At 42.5% G+C, this 14,866-nt stretch overlaps 1 protein-coding gene across 4 annotated transcripts in view; it reads right to left on the bottom strand.

Moving 5' to 3' along the window:
• AGPAT3 (1-acylglycerol-3-phosphate O-acyltransferase 3) overlaps positions 1 to 14,866 on the bottom strand; it is an 87,381-nt gene that overhangs the window by 71,182 nt on the left and 1,333 nt on the right. The gene's annotated exons all lie outside the window — the stretch shown is intronic.

The raw sequence follows: 14,866 nt of genomic DNA, 5'->3' as shown, positions 1-14,866 counted from the left end.
CTGAATAAACTTTTAAGAGTAGTGACCATGAGAGAAAGAACACATAATAAAAACCTGATCTGCACAGGAGGAAAATAGAAGGTAGCAACAGGAAAGGTCTAGGCTTTCACAACACATCAAGGATTTGTAACACTATTTCCCTCTATTACTTTGTGAGAGATCATGGCAGTTTCTCTTTAAAAAAAAACCAATCAAGCTCCAATATGAAAAAGCATACATTATAAACTCAAATCCCCTGCAGGTTTCAGATATCAGACATTACAGATATTAACTACCTGATATGCACACTTCATGCTTTTGGAAAGTGTTTTCTAACCTCACAGAGCCATCCTGCTCTCCAAGGCAACAATGATAGCTAATGGGAACCACCATGACATGGTGAACAAAGGCGACATCTTGTAACTCCAAATACTCTGCCTTAATTCACTTGAATGCTTTATAAGTTTACTCTGCTCAGTGTCAAGATCTTGAAATTTCAAGTTCATGCTAGCAATGAAACAGGTCAAAACAAAACATGTCCATGTCTGATCTACAGAAAAAACACTATGCCAAGAGGAAATGGTTTTGTTGCCCTTTGGGCTTTATTACTTTCCCCAACACATTTCTGTTAGTCAAAAGTACATTTAATACAAACCAGAAATTAGTGTTCTGAAGTCTAAATGAAACCATGTCAGGAAAGCCAATCACTACCAATGGGAAAGACCAAGTAAAAATTAGTTTGAACACTCCAATTCTTCTGATTTCTATTGTGAGCAGTGCCCAGCAACCAAAACATGCCCATACAAAATGAATCAGCCCTGACTGAAATTTGATTTTTGACCCGATTACATTCTTCCTCCCAAAATAACCTCTCATTAAAGAACTAAAAAAGCAGCAGTCAGGAACTGGCCAACATAACCAAAATCTTTAGTGGTTAGCACAGCCCCCTCCACATGCAGAAACTCTCACTTCCATCACAGGAACTGCTAAGCTGCCTGTGGTAAGTTAACAACTGAACAAGTTTCAAGATAGAATTTCTACATAAATTAGGACTGCATCCAGACCCGAGGCAGAAAACTAGGACTCCCAAAAAAAAGGAAGAGATAATGCATCCTAAAAAATGGGCAGCAGCTCTTAAATGGCTGTAAGAGATTCTTGGCCTCTGACAAAGCAGCACCAAGAGCCCTGGTGGGACACAGGGGGGAAGAAGCAGCAGAAAGAACTCCATGAGTTCCTCATGGAGAAAATAAAGAATTTGACAAACAGCACATTCAAGATGTGACAGATCCCAAGGAAGCAAGGCCAGGAGAGATGTGCCACAGGAATATAGGACAAGACAGGCAACAGGAGTCCCAAAAAGCAACAGGTTGAACAGATGATGCTGCACAAGCCCCACAGCATCTCCCTGGCACATTCCTCCAACCCAGACCATCCCTAGACCTGCTGGCTTAGTTCACATCTGAAAAAATGGCACTGGCTGCCCAAATGTGGACCTGCTACATTCAGGCTGCCCACAGATGGCCTTGGCAGAGAACAGCAGCCCCCACCCCCACCCCATGGCAATATAAATGTTAAACCCAAGAAAAAACAGGAACAAAGGCCATTTTCACCCCCTTCATGCTCCTGATCATTCCCCCCACACACAACTTGTACCAAAAAATGGTCAGAGGTACAGGAAAGAAAACCTGATCTGAGTATACTGGAAGGACAAAAATGAAGCCCACAAAGATGAAGCATTGCTAGGACAATTACTGCATCTGTAATGCTGTGCAGCATTAAACTTACCTGCTTGCTACTGCAATTTGGCAACTGACTCTAAGTGCCTAAAAAAGGGCCCTGACAAAACCCACAATAAGTGGGATGAAGCAAGGAAGAGAAGGAGGAGGAGGTGAACAAGAGAAAATTATACCAAGATAAGCTGGAGATGCACAATTTCACCTGTCTGAGAAAATCCACCCCTCTCTAGAAGACATGCAAGTTAAAATTTCAAGCAAAAAAGTTCAGTGCAGTAAAAGAAAAAACACTTTGTAATCAGATTGTATCTTCTTGATGCTGTTGGAACTTGGTTAAACATTATTGTTACCAGCCAGACACCCCTGCAGAGAGGACCTGTACCAGTGTAGTGGGGATTTTAATTTCTGTAACAACTATTTGCAGGTTTAGAAGCACACAGCTAATGAGGAGTCACTGGCTATGCAGAGCAAACATGTGGAGTGCAGGTAATTGGCTTTCTGCTGCTCATAGCCTCTCTCATAGCTGTAATTCCACCAGATTTGTGAACTCCAAACACTATATTATCTGCAAAAGACAGACTTCCAAGGTGGAGGGTCCATTTACCTCACAATAACATCCAAAATGCTTCCAGTGGACAGAACCCCATCTTAATGTTGACCTGGAAGAATTAGGGCAGAAATACAGCAGGGCTCCCCTCTCAGAAGAGCATCTGGTGTTTTGAAAACCAGCAAATTGCAGATTCCCCCAACAGCTACTGAGTTATTAAATGCAGGCTCAGTTTATCTCAGTTCTGCCTGCTCTCTGTAGGCACAGGCCCTATAGTCAGCAACAGGAAAATTTCCTGTTGGTCAGGAACCAAGTTGTGCCTCATTTACATTAGAAACACACACATTTTTGATGCTTTATTAATTCACAGGTGATGAGGGCTCAGCACTGCCAAGGTGACATGCTGGTCATTGTGACAGTGTTCACAGGGGTCTCTGGTTGAGAAAAGAGACGAGGATCTGACTCCATGTTTCAGAAGGCTGATTTATTATTTATAGATATTTTCTATATATTTATTATATATTATTATTTATATATTATTATTTACATATTTATAGATAGTATTTATAGATATTATTTCTATATATATATTACATTAAAATTATACTAAAAGAATAGAAGAAAGGATTTCATCAGAGGGCTAGCTAAGAATAGAAAAAGCAAGAATGATAACAAAGGTTTGTGGCTTGGGCTCTCTGTCTGAGCCAGCTGACTGTGATTGGCCATTAATTAGAAACAACCACATGAGACCAATCACAGATGCACCTGTTGCATTCCACAGCAGCAGATAACCAATGTTTACATTTTGTTCCTGAGGCCTCTCATCTTCTCAGGAGGAAAAATCCAAAGGAAAGGATTTTTCATAAAAGATGTCTGTGACAGGTCATTGCTGGGAAGAGAACTCCAAGGACAAGATGCTCCACTTGCCCTTCCTTGCACGGAGCCTCCCAGTTCGCCTGTGTTTTACCAACACACAGAGACCATATGTCCTGCCAAATAATTTTAGGCTCCCCACATACCAAAGAAATCAATTCAGGAAGCTGGATGGTATTTCTTTTCTGCTCACACAGAGTGACAGACCATCACAGTCCATAAATTTTCTGGTACTTCATCTCAGATGCTTGCTAGCGAAGTGTTCGCTGGTGCAGGGAACCAGGAACTCGACTCAGATTTTAATTCAGTGCTTGTGGCTCTGCAAAACTCCTCCAGCACCCACCAGCTTTGTGCAATGGCTGCAATACCAAAAAGGCAAGCAGGACTGTGCTGTAGAGAGAACCAGCACCTGCATTTATATTCTGCAGGCACTTCCCCAGCCTTTCAGCTTTTGTTCAGTGCCCTCCATGCATTCCTGGTAGTTACAACTCTCCTTTGGCTGGTCATCAGGAATTCACTGAGCCACAGAAACTCACTGAGAGCCCAAAGGCTGAAAAAACCAGCAAGCTGAAGGCACCATGGTCTTCCTGGTGCATCTGTTTTGAGGCTGATCTCTAAGGTCACCACCTTCACGGCTTTGCTCCACATTCTCCATGGATTGCAAGTGAATTGCTTCGAATTGCTTCACCTTCTCAGAGAGGAAGATAAGAACCAGCCCCTAGCTGAAAGGAGCACTTGAAAGCAAATTAAAAATACCAATACCCTTCCCAGGGTCATTGGATCTGACAGTCAGATCAGTGCTGCCCTGTGCTGGAATTCACAGCACGTGAGGCTCCCAGAGTGGAGCAGGGTTGGAACACAAATCTCTCCCAATATAAAATTTCAGAGTGTGCAGCTAAAGCAGATTTCCATAAGTCACCTAACCCAGCTGTCCCCAACCTTTGCCAGCAAAGCTTCTCCATCACCTTTCACTTCTCTTCATCATGGTTGCTAATTTCTTTCCCCTCCAACTCCCCCCCAGCCTTATTTTATTTCTTGCACAGCAACATAAGGGATGAGCAGGGAAGGCCAGAGCTCACATTCTTTGGATTTCCCCTACCCCTTGCCACATCTCATTTTCCACCAGGGACCAGGCACTCCATTACCCAGAAACACCAAACCCCAACTCTTCTCCAGCCTCTGCCAGGATCTTTTCTTTTTGAGTCGCTTCCTGCAAAATCACTTTTACAACTCCTGCTTGGCAACAGAAAGCTTCCTCCAAAGTTTTGCAGCTCTCCATTCTGCATCTTAAATCCCTAACTTGTCCTCTCTACAGCAGGCACAGACAGCAGCACTTCCTTCTGCTCCTGCAGCAGGCTTTCAGGTGTTCTCTATGAATAATCTTGATTCTTTAAACCTTCCCTTTATTAATGTGTTCTAGAAATCTCTGTGATTTTTTTTTCCCCACTCAGTTTTTCTTACAGCTTGGACCACAGGAGAAGGTGCCTTCAGCTGCATGCCACAGCCCAGCTCATGCCAAGGAGAAACATTCTGCAAGTGTGTGTGCGCACCCTCATTTGGGTTCTTGGATTTTTTCTTTTGGAGTCAGAGAGAAAAGAAGGGTTTGGGGTTCTTGGGCATCTTGACCCACATTCAAGTTTCAAACTGCTAAGTGGAAGCTCTACATTTTTGGTTATTATCAAAACAGGTATTTGGTAGGAATAAGACAGCCTAGAGCTTTTTTCCCCTTTAGAAGTTTTGCCAACCTTGTTGTATTAATGAACAGTGTTTAAAAAAAGCCTCCAGAGTAAATACAGAGGCACAAATGAATGTAGGCAATGGTATCACCAAAAACTATTTTGATTAATTTTATCCAAAGAGAGGGTTCAAGAGTACCAGCAGACTCCCATATTCCAGACTAAATGGCAATGCCACTATAAATGATGGTGTCAACCTTTTTATTCCAGTGTTGGTGTTCCTACTGCACTGGGGAAGAGCAAGGAGCCAGCCAGAGGCAGGAGGGAGCCAGTTTTATCTGCTCAGTGACAAAATCCTCCTGCCCAGGAGAGCTCCAGCACTCCACACACTGGATCAGGCAGAAACCTCAAAGGAGAGGAGCATGGCTCTGTCTACTCTTTAGGGATCCAGGACAGTTAATGCTGGCCAACAAGAAAGGACAGGCCTGTGAGAGGAATGGGAGGGGAAAAAAGGAGAAAAACTCTAAGTTGGTTATTTTAGGTCACCCAATAAAACCAAGGCATGTGTGCAATGCTGCAAGGTTCACATTTAGAACTAAATTCATGAGGTTAAGAAAGGCAGCTTACAAACACCACAGTATGCCTCAGATCATTCTTAATGCTTTTTGGCCTGAACCCATCTCATTAAAAGCCAGCTTTTTTTTTTTACCAAGCCCATCCCTCCCACATACCTCCCTGCCACAGGGCAGCCATACCACAGACATTTCTCTCCAAATTAAATCCACTTCTTCTTGAATGAAGAGGGTCAGGAGAACGAGGGCACTACACTTTAAAAAAGGGCATTAAAAAATAATTATGCTAAACCATGTATCAGCACAAATTAAAGAGAGACAGTAAAATGCCTGCTTTCAGCTTGCTTAAACATTCAATTAAAAAAGCCATCTAGGCAAAATTTTATTAAAATAAATCAACAGAGGAAATGCCCGTTAAACCAATGTGAAACCACATTCTTTTGGATGTTCTTTCACTGAGAAGGAAGTCTTCACTGCCACTCTGAACCCAACCATGTTCTCAAAGGATGTGCCTTCCTTCACAGCAGCAATGGTGTGAAGAGCAAGCGGTGCTAGTTTCACATGCAATGCCAAGTGCAGTACAGCTTCTGCTGGCTTCCCTCGTACAAAACCACATCCTCCTCCTCCTCTCTCAGGCCCAGCAAGCCAAGTTACCCACAGATAACCCTTCCCAGCAGTTCATAGCTTCCTTTGGGAGACATCAGGACAGGTTTAGAACGGGAAGAGTTAGTGTAGATGGATGTAAAGTACAGCCTTTGCACCCTTCAGTGCCTTGAAGGAAAACCAAAGGTTCAACCTCCAGAAAAGATCTACCCACAAACATTGAGATCACCACAAAAAAAAAATTTTATGTCGCAGACATCTTTTATGGAAAATCTTTTCCTTAGGATTTTTTCTCCTGAGAAGCTGAGAGACCTCAGGAACAAAATGCAAACAATGATTATCTGCTGCTGTGGAATGCAACAGGTGCATCTGTGATTGGCTAATGTTGGTTGTTTCTAATTAATGGCCAGTCACAGTCAGCTGGCTCAGACAGAGAGCCCGAGCCACAAACCTTTGTTATTCATTCTTTCTTTTTCTATTCTTAGCTAGCCTTCTGATGAAATCCTTTCTTCTATTCTTTTAGTATAGTTTTAATGTAATATATATCATAAAATAATAAATCAGCCTTCTGAAACATGGAGTCAGATCTCATCTCTTCCCTCAACCTGAGACCCCTGTGAACACTGTCACATGTTTAAGGTTTAGGACATTAAAAAAATGTGAAATACAAACAGTGCAAGACAAAAGAAAGGTAAGAAAGGATTATACCACTTGCTTTTGCAGTAGAGAGAAGTAAATGCTGATTACCTGAATGAAGTAAGCTCATAGTGGGTTGCATACTGCAATCCTGTTATCTCAAAGATGAACGGTGTCTACCTGGTTTTTACTGTGAAGTGTAACTGAGGTGATGTTGTGAGTGCCCCTGGACTCACCACCACCACTTGGGTCAGCTCTTGCTCTCCAGCATGATATTCTGAAAAGCCAACACACCACTCCAGCAGTGCACTGGAATACACCAGAAAAAAAATATAGCACACAGACAAAAATGAAACTTGTCCTTATTGGATTGTTGGCAAAAGCTTCAAAGTTTAAAAAAAAAAAAAAACCAGAAGCACCATCAAGAGGGTTTTGGTACAGGCAGAGCTGCACCCAGGAGAGCCTGCCAGCCGCAGTACACATCTAACACCACAAACATACATTTTTAATGGACTTGTCTTCGTTCTTAGACTCCATGCTCCAAAAACCTTTACCATAAGTTATGGTCCTCAATTCACAGCTGCAGCTGCAGCAGACAAGCTGAAGCAATGCCATTTTTACCCAGTTTTTAAAGGTGAGGCTGAATGCCTTTTCTGGGGGATGAGCAAACAAGCATGTCTGCAGCAGGTCAGAGCCAAGGTCCAGCCCACCTGGGGACACACCCCCGGCAGCAGCCAGCCCCTGATGGCCAGGGCAGAGCAGAGCACCAGGGCAAGCACACTGTGACCCTGCTGCTGCTGCCCAGCATGCAGGGATCTGCAGCCAAGGCACCTCCCTGCTGCTGCCCCTAAGCTCAGCTTAAGGCACCACTGATGTTGGGCAGTGAATGCAAACTCAGTCCTTGCAGAGCAGGCAGAGGGCTCACTGAGTGCTTTCTAATGAATATTTGGGCAGGAAAGCTTGAAAGGAATCAGCAGTGTTTGGCAGCAATGGGTCTTGTACCAACACAGAAGACACTGGGGAAAAATGCAGCTGGAATGTAGAGCTTCCACTGACTGAAACAACTCAACTTGAGACAATAAAAACCAAACTGAGTTTTAAAGTACATACTATTTCAGATTAAGCCATCTCAATTCCCAAAATATTATATAAACAACATCCTTGCTACAGGGCTAGCTAAATATGCCATATATCTGTTTGCAAGTAGTTGTCCTTCTACAAGTAAGAGCAATACCACGGGCAAATTCAACATGAAAACCATTTACAGGCTTCAGAAGAGTTAGTTGTGGGCAGAGACTGCAAAAAGGCATGGCCCTGTCCCCTTGCCATGGGGTGGCCAAGATAAAAACCTCAAAACACAAAAGGCCCCTCAATCCCATGATCCCAGTGATGATATTTCACTGAAAACTGAGATCAGTAACAATCTGCAATCTGGCCCAAAGTCCCATTGCTACTTATACATTTAGGCAAATGTATTTTACAAACAAAGCAAGTTAAAAAAACCAAACAAACTCAAATAGAGAGGAGACTCCTGTGCTCCCTACAAAGAGAGGGGCTCCAACCCTCTGTACTATGAGTAAGCACAGGAAGCTGTCTGAGAAACCAGAGGCACCACCTCTGGTGTGACCACCAGAAGGAAAAACATTGCTCAGGGGGTGATTTGGGTCACAGCCTCCTCACTGACCTCAGGAAATTAAAATCTTTCTTTCCCTTTCACTTCAGGCCTCTTATAATTCAAACCCAACTAGCTACATAGTTAATAACCCAAGGGCCATCAGCATCAGAGGGATGCAAGAGGAGAAAATTCAGCTCAGACACACTGGTAAGGAGATCAAGACTTCAGAAAGGTATTTGGAGCAAGGAGCCCACAGAAAAGAAGACACTGTGCTGCATAACCTTGGGTCAATCCATCACAGCTGGGAGATGAGCCCTTGCACTAGGCATTGCAAAGGTGTCAAACCTGGAGCTGCCCATCCCTGCTCAGAAGGGAGAGCAACATCCACACTGAAACCTGCTGGAGGGTTACCTACCTACCAAATAAAGTGATTATGGTTGTGTTATTTAGCAGTAAATCAGCTGTTAGCAAAACTTGGGTCCATAAGCAGTGCAGCCCATATCACTACCAGGACCATGAGAGCTGACCTAGCAAGAGAAGACTAAAAACTGCTAACACCAAGGCATGATATGAATTATGTCAAGAGAAAAGACAGGCTGCTTTTGAACCAGCACTGCAAATCACACATTTCCTCCATCGTGTTCCCCTGAAAAGACCAAATCTGCATTTGAAGCACCGACAACTTTGAATCTCCAGGGGGGAAAAAAAGCGTTCTTTGTGCAGAGTCAAGCTTGGGGAATCTTGCAGCAGTAATTACAGACACTGCCTCCCCAAGCCATCTGCTGTGGCATTTATAACCCCTGGAAGGGCAGCAGGCAGAGCTGGTGGAGAAGAGGAGACACAAGGATGTCAGCAGCCACAGCTGGGCTGCACAGGAAAGCTGTGACACTGGGCTGACCCAACGGGAACTGATGTCCTGGTGTGAAAAACGCCAATCACTTGTTTTTAAAATTTTAAAAGTTTAATGATAATAAAATGGTTATAAAAATAGTGATATAATTAGAGTAATAATAATTTGGACAATTTGGATTAGGACAATATGAGACAACAAAAACAAAGAGTTACGAATGTCCAGGTACCTTTTTCTGGGCAAAATAAGCCCAAAAAGGGACACCTGTTAACAGAGGATTAACCCTTAAAAGCAATAGCCTGTTGCATATTCATACACCTCATACATGATGCATAAATTCCATTCAAACACAGGATTCTGTCTGGTCATCCTCAACTTCTTCCTCTTTATCCTGATGGTGTCTTCATGGCTGAGTGAGGCGGGAAGAAGTTCATTTCTTCTGATAATGAAGCAATAAATTCTTTCTCTGAAAGACTTAGGTGTCCTGTGGCTGCTGCCTTGGTGCAAGTCCTTTCTTTAAAAAAAGTATCCTACATAGCACAGTTTCTATTTTAACCTTATATTATGACCTAAAACTATATTTAACACACTATTTAAGAAAATTAATACAGCATAACTTTCTAACATAACACACATAATATTCATGTTAATATTTGTGAAAAGCCAATCATAAAATAGGCATTTCCCACACTGGTTATCCAGACCTCCTCCAGCTGGCAGACAGAGCTGGTGTTCATGCAGCAGAGGGAACAGTGGGATCTGCACCTTTTTCAGATCAAAGGAAATCAGGAGACCACCCTCAAGTCACACTAAGCAAGCCCAGGCTGGCAAGACCCCAGTGGGAAGTTCTGGCCAGAATCTCATCCCACAAATGAGGGAACTTGTGCTCTGGAGCCAGTCTGAGCAACCCAACTCTCACATCCAGATGGACATCCCAGATCACAGCACAGCCAACAGCCCCACAGACCTCTCTCCTCCATGAAGTGATGCCAGTGACGCGGTCAGAATAATTCAGAACGAGCTCAATCCATCCTTTATCAGGACATGCACGCTCCACCCTGACCTACACACCGTCATGCTGATGACCACAGCATCTGCAGATTGTTTCCATCAGCACAGATCAGACAGAAGAAGAGGCAGCAGGATGGGCTCACCCACCCTTTGCTCCCACAATCAGGAGTTCCAGCAGCAGGGCAAGCCCCAGGCACGCTGCAAATTCCACTTTCTCAGTGCAGCTGGAGACAATGCCCATTAATTGTTTTGCCATCCATACAGAATTACTACAATACTCACTTCATAGGGTTGTCACAAGGATTATTTAACATCTCTGAAGAGCTTTGAAGAAGAAATAGTGGCTATTGTTCTCAGTACCATGGAACTGGGAACTATCTCACATGAATTTTGCATGACTGTGCCTGTGTGACAGTTGCAGCACCAACAGATTATTTTTCTTCACCAAAAAAATAAGCACCTCACAGGAGCTCAATTACTCTGGGCAACATTTTAGTCAGAAATGTATTTTGTTTTGCTTGTTAATATATCCTAAATAGAGATCAACTTTGACTATTTAATTAATAGATTCAGGTGCTGTTTCTAGTCTCTGTTAATTAAGGGAAACGCCGTGTTTTTTACAAAGAACTCAGTTTAGGCTGTCAGGGCTTCTAGTGAGCACACTATAATTACCTAAGCAATGCTAACACACAAGAACAACAAGAGGAGAAGAAAAAGAACTAAAAATGTCACTGAAATCTCATTTCATTTACAGCAAATGAGAAAGTCTGCATGGAGAAGAGCTGCTACACACAGAGTCCAATGTCACACGGCTTACCCCTGACCATTAAGTAGCTCTTAGCATTGATACAGAACATTGTAGCAGTTTAAATAGGTTTTTTTTTTCCCCCTGAATGCACAGGAGCTGTTGGATTCTAAACATTCTGCAACAAACTTGGATCCACCTCACTGGTATGGAAAACTTTCACCATTTCAGTCCAAATGTATAAGCAATCTATACGCCTTTTCTTTCTCATAAAATACAGGGAAATCAACATCTACTTCAAGGATAAGCTTGGTGTTTTGTTTTTTTTGGTTTTTTTTTTTTTCCTGAGTAGTCTGAAACTCCAGCAGTTATCCCACAATTAGGCAACAAGGTTGCAACCCAGGGCACAGCCCGTTTCGGCAGAGAAAACCACGGATTTCCACTACACCAGGCTTCAAATGATCTTTCAACTCTTTGGGAGACAAACCACATCTTTTTGTTTGGAAAGCAAACACCACATTATTGATACTGCTGCAAGAGAAATGACAGTATTAAGGCTACTCAGCACACCAGCCTTCATTCCCTATCCAAGAGGGAACAGAAATCTTGTTGTCTTTATTTCATGCCGGCTCTCTACAGAGGAACTGACACCCATGGGTGCACAGAAAATGCAGCATTGCAGTAGAAAGCCTCACACAGACTAGGTCCCAAGTTCCCCAATTCCCAGGAGAGGAACAAGCCCAAAATTACATGCTTGCTGTCCCTAAAGTAGAACAGCCACAAAGATTGGGGGGAAAGAAAAAAAAAAATAAAAAAAGAGGCCAAAAAAAGCAATAGGAGCAACTGTTTTACCACAAGCGAGGAGATGTACTATCAAGTCCTGCTTTCCCCAGGTTTGTCTCATAACGATCAACAACTTTGGGAAGTTCAACGGGCAAGACAACACTGACCCCATCACAAAACAGGCACGAAACAGAAAGGTCACTCTGATTGTCTCCTCTGCCCATCAGTATCCTCAGGTACCCTGAGCTGTGAATTATTTCAATACCTTCCAGAAAAAAGGCCCAGAAAGCTTCATCATAATTGCCACGCAGCATTCCTTGGTCAATGCACTGAACTCCTAAAACTATTTGGGTTTTACTTGGGTTTACCTGCAAAAAACAGCCCCATAGGCTCTCAGTTCTTTCTTGTAACACTGAATACTCGTTTGGACAAGAACAAAACCCAAATCTCCTGCTTCCCAAGACAAATGTCCCATCCAGCACAGTTATGCTGGTCAGACAGCTGCAAATACATGCACAGCAGAAGGCAGAGCTGCTGCAAAGGACTGGATCCAAAGATTGGTCTTTACAAAAAAGACAAATATTTATTTCATCTTTGCTATGACTTGTGTGTCACACGTCTAAGTGTTCGTCTTCTCATCACTGTCATGTCTTGCATACTCCTAAATATGTCCAGACTCACAGGCACAAGGAAATGTTACAGATAAATCATAAATATAAACTGACTTTGGAGGCATCAAAAAAATACATAAGCAAGGGTTCACTTCCTTTTCAACCATTTGAAATTTGGACCTCTGCAATTAATAAACCAAGGTTGGTTTATTACCAGCAAATTAAACACTTCCTAGATTATCTTGATTTTTCCCACAGGTGCCTGTCCTAGTGATAATCAGTCCCTAACTTAGGTGCTGACTCACGCCTGGAGTCCTACCAGGATCCTGCATCAGATGGCAAACTGATTTTCATGCAACACATTTAAGAGTATTTTCATCAAGCATGCAGCACAGGCCTGGGGATTAGTGCTCCTTTTTCTTATTTTATCTTGGTTAATATCACGGGTAGAGAAGAAATTTGGATAACGCCTTGAAATACCTCTCTATTTCCTTCCTTTTCATTTTGGTAATAAGAAAATGTTATCAATTACTTGTTAAGAGCTACCCACAAGCAAAAGCTCCCTGGCCCTAATGTGGAACGCAAGTGTAGACAGAGAGTAGTTATTACTGATGTCTTTGCACCAGAAGGTAGAACAGTGTGAGATACAATCAAGTCCTAGGTTCTCTTTGGGTTTTGTCATTTATTTTGTTCTTTATCTCCCAGCACTCCGGGTACCAATTGCCAAGACACCTGGTCTTTGTTCAGGAATCAATTATAACCAAGCTACACATGCACTAACCGACCATGAACACTAAAAAACCCAGTGAAAGAACAGGACATTTTTAACCACTGCAAATGATAATTAAGTTTCTTCATCAGCACCCTGGCCATTCTTACTAAGAATTATGTTCTCATAAGCCAAAGCAGCAAGACTGAACACAACCGTTTTTTTTTTTAATTTGCAGTGTAGAAGCAGCATCCCAAAATTTATGGCTATCATAAATTTAGAGCAGGTGAACTCATTACAGCTAACAGCAATACTTTATTCACACTGGTTCCCCACAAAATGTAAGCATCAAATCCAATTATTTTGCAACAGTTTTGTGAGTAAACAAAACACCATTTAGGATTTGAAAACAATGCATCTTTCTGCTAGGAGAGGCAGAAAGGAAAAAAAAAAATGAAGCCAGCACACAAGACTATGCAATAATTTCAGTTTGTAAGAAGATTAACACAAAGCAGAAAGCTCTAGCTCTGGCTGGGAAAAGAACATACACTTTGTGCTAGCAGAGCTCCCTGTAATTGTAAGTGGAATTTTGTCCGGTTTCTTAATGCACCTCTTCAGAGATAAAAGAAACCACAAGGGGAAGAGGAAATATCATTCTTTTTTTCTGTCTAACATTACCTCAACCAAAGACCATTCTGATTTCAGCCCTTGTCAGGCACAACTCGAGCACTCTCAGCAGAGCTATCTGCAATGCATTGTTACACTGCACTACAAAGTTTTGATAAGTGGTCCTGCCATTTTTATCATGCTCAGCGGGGACAATCTGGTCAGGTGTTTTTCCTGTGCTTGTTGAATTCCAGCTATATTTGGAGACCAACTGTTCTCTGTCCTGCTTTCTCCAATTAACTGTGTGTATAAGGGTGGAGAGGTGAAGGTGGGAATCAGGCAAGGAAGAGATAATGAGACTTTCTTAAGAGTACATAAAGCTGCTCTTAGAAAAGGCTGAAAACCATAGTGAAAGTAATGAGCATAATCTCAGTCATGAAGGCTCAGTAACAATACATGTGAAAGGGAAAGAAGACTGGGGTACACAGAAGGGAACCAAAAGCCAAGGCTCCTGTGAAAGTTACAGGAAATAGTAGAACATTTACATTTAAAATCCAAGGGTCAGAACTGTTTGCAGCACGAGGAGTCCTGTAACAGCCCAGTGCTCAACTACAACTCCATTTAACTTCTCCATCTCCTACACAGCTGCAGTCTTGCAAGAAAATGAATGGAAACCATACAAGTTCTACTGCTTGTAGAATCAAACTTGAAAAAAAAACCCCACATACATCTGAGATTATGCTGAACTTCACCTAAATGACCTGTGGTTCCAGCAGAGCCTCAAGTGAAGAGCGTCATCACAAGAGAAGCCGTGCCAAGTCAAGAGGAGAGCTTCACCACTCTGCTCCCAAACACGCTTGGCACATCAGCAATTCCCTGACAGCAAACATGCCATCCTGGACTCCAGCCTGTTTCCCTCTGAGCAAGAGAGGGGGGAAAGGCCATCAAGTTTATTTTGGCCTTGAAATTAACGAGTAAGATAACACGATGAGCTAATGAGATTATATTATGCTGCTTTGAATAAGCAGCAAGATTCTTGGAAACTCTGACACTTTCCTTTCTCATACCACAGAGGCTCTCTGCCCAATCAATGAGGAAATATGAAGACTAAAAGAGGAAAAAATGTTGGAGGGGAAGAACATACAAGTGTGGCGTTAAACAGGTAACCATCTCAACACAACACAATGTTGAAAGCCCTAAGTGTATAAAAGCACTAAGTATACAGCGTATAAAAGCTCTAAGGGGATAATCAGCGTGCTTATTTATTTAGATGCCTACACGTTAGGCTAACACCTTAATTTATCCATCAGCATCCTC

The sequence above is a fragment of the Melozone crissalis genome, unplaced genomic scaffold, assembly GCF_028551555.1.
Source record: "Melozone crissalis strain CALT ecotype California unplaced genomic scaffold, PUWL_Pcris_2 ptg000090l_1, whole genome shotgun sequence".
Classification (NCBI taxonomy): Eukaryota; Metazoa; Chordata; class Aves; order Passeriformes; family Passerellidae; genus Melozone; species Melozone crissalis.
The sequence above is the reverse complement of the archived record's forward strand: the minus strand, read 5'-3'. Positions and strand labels throughout refer to the sequence as shown.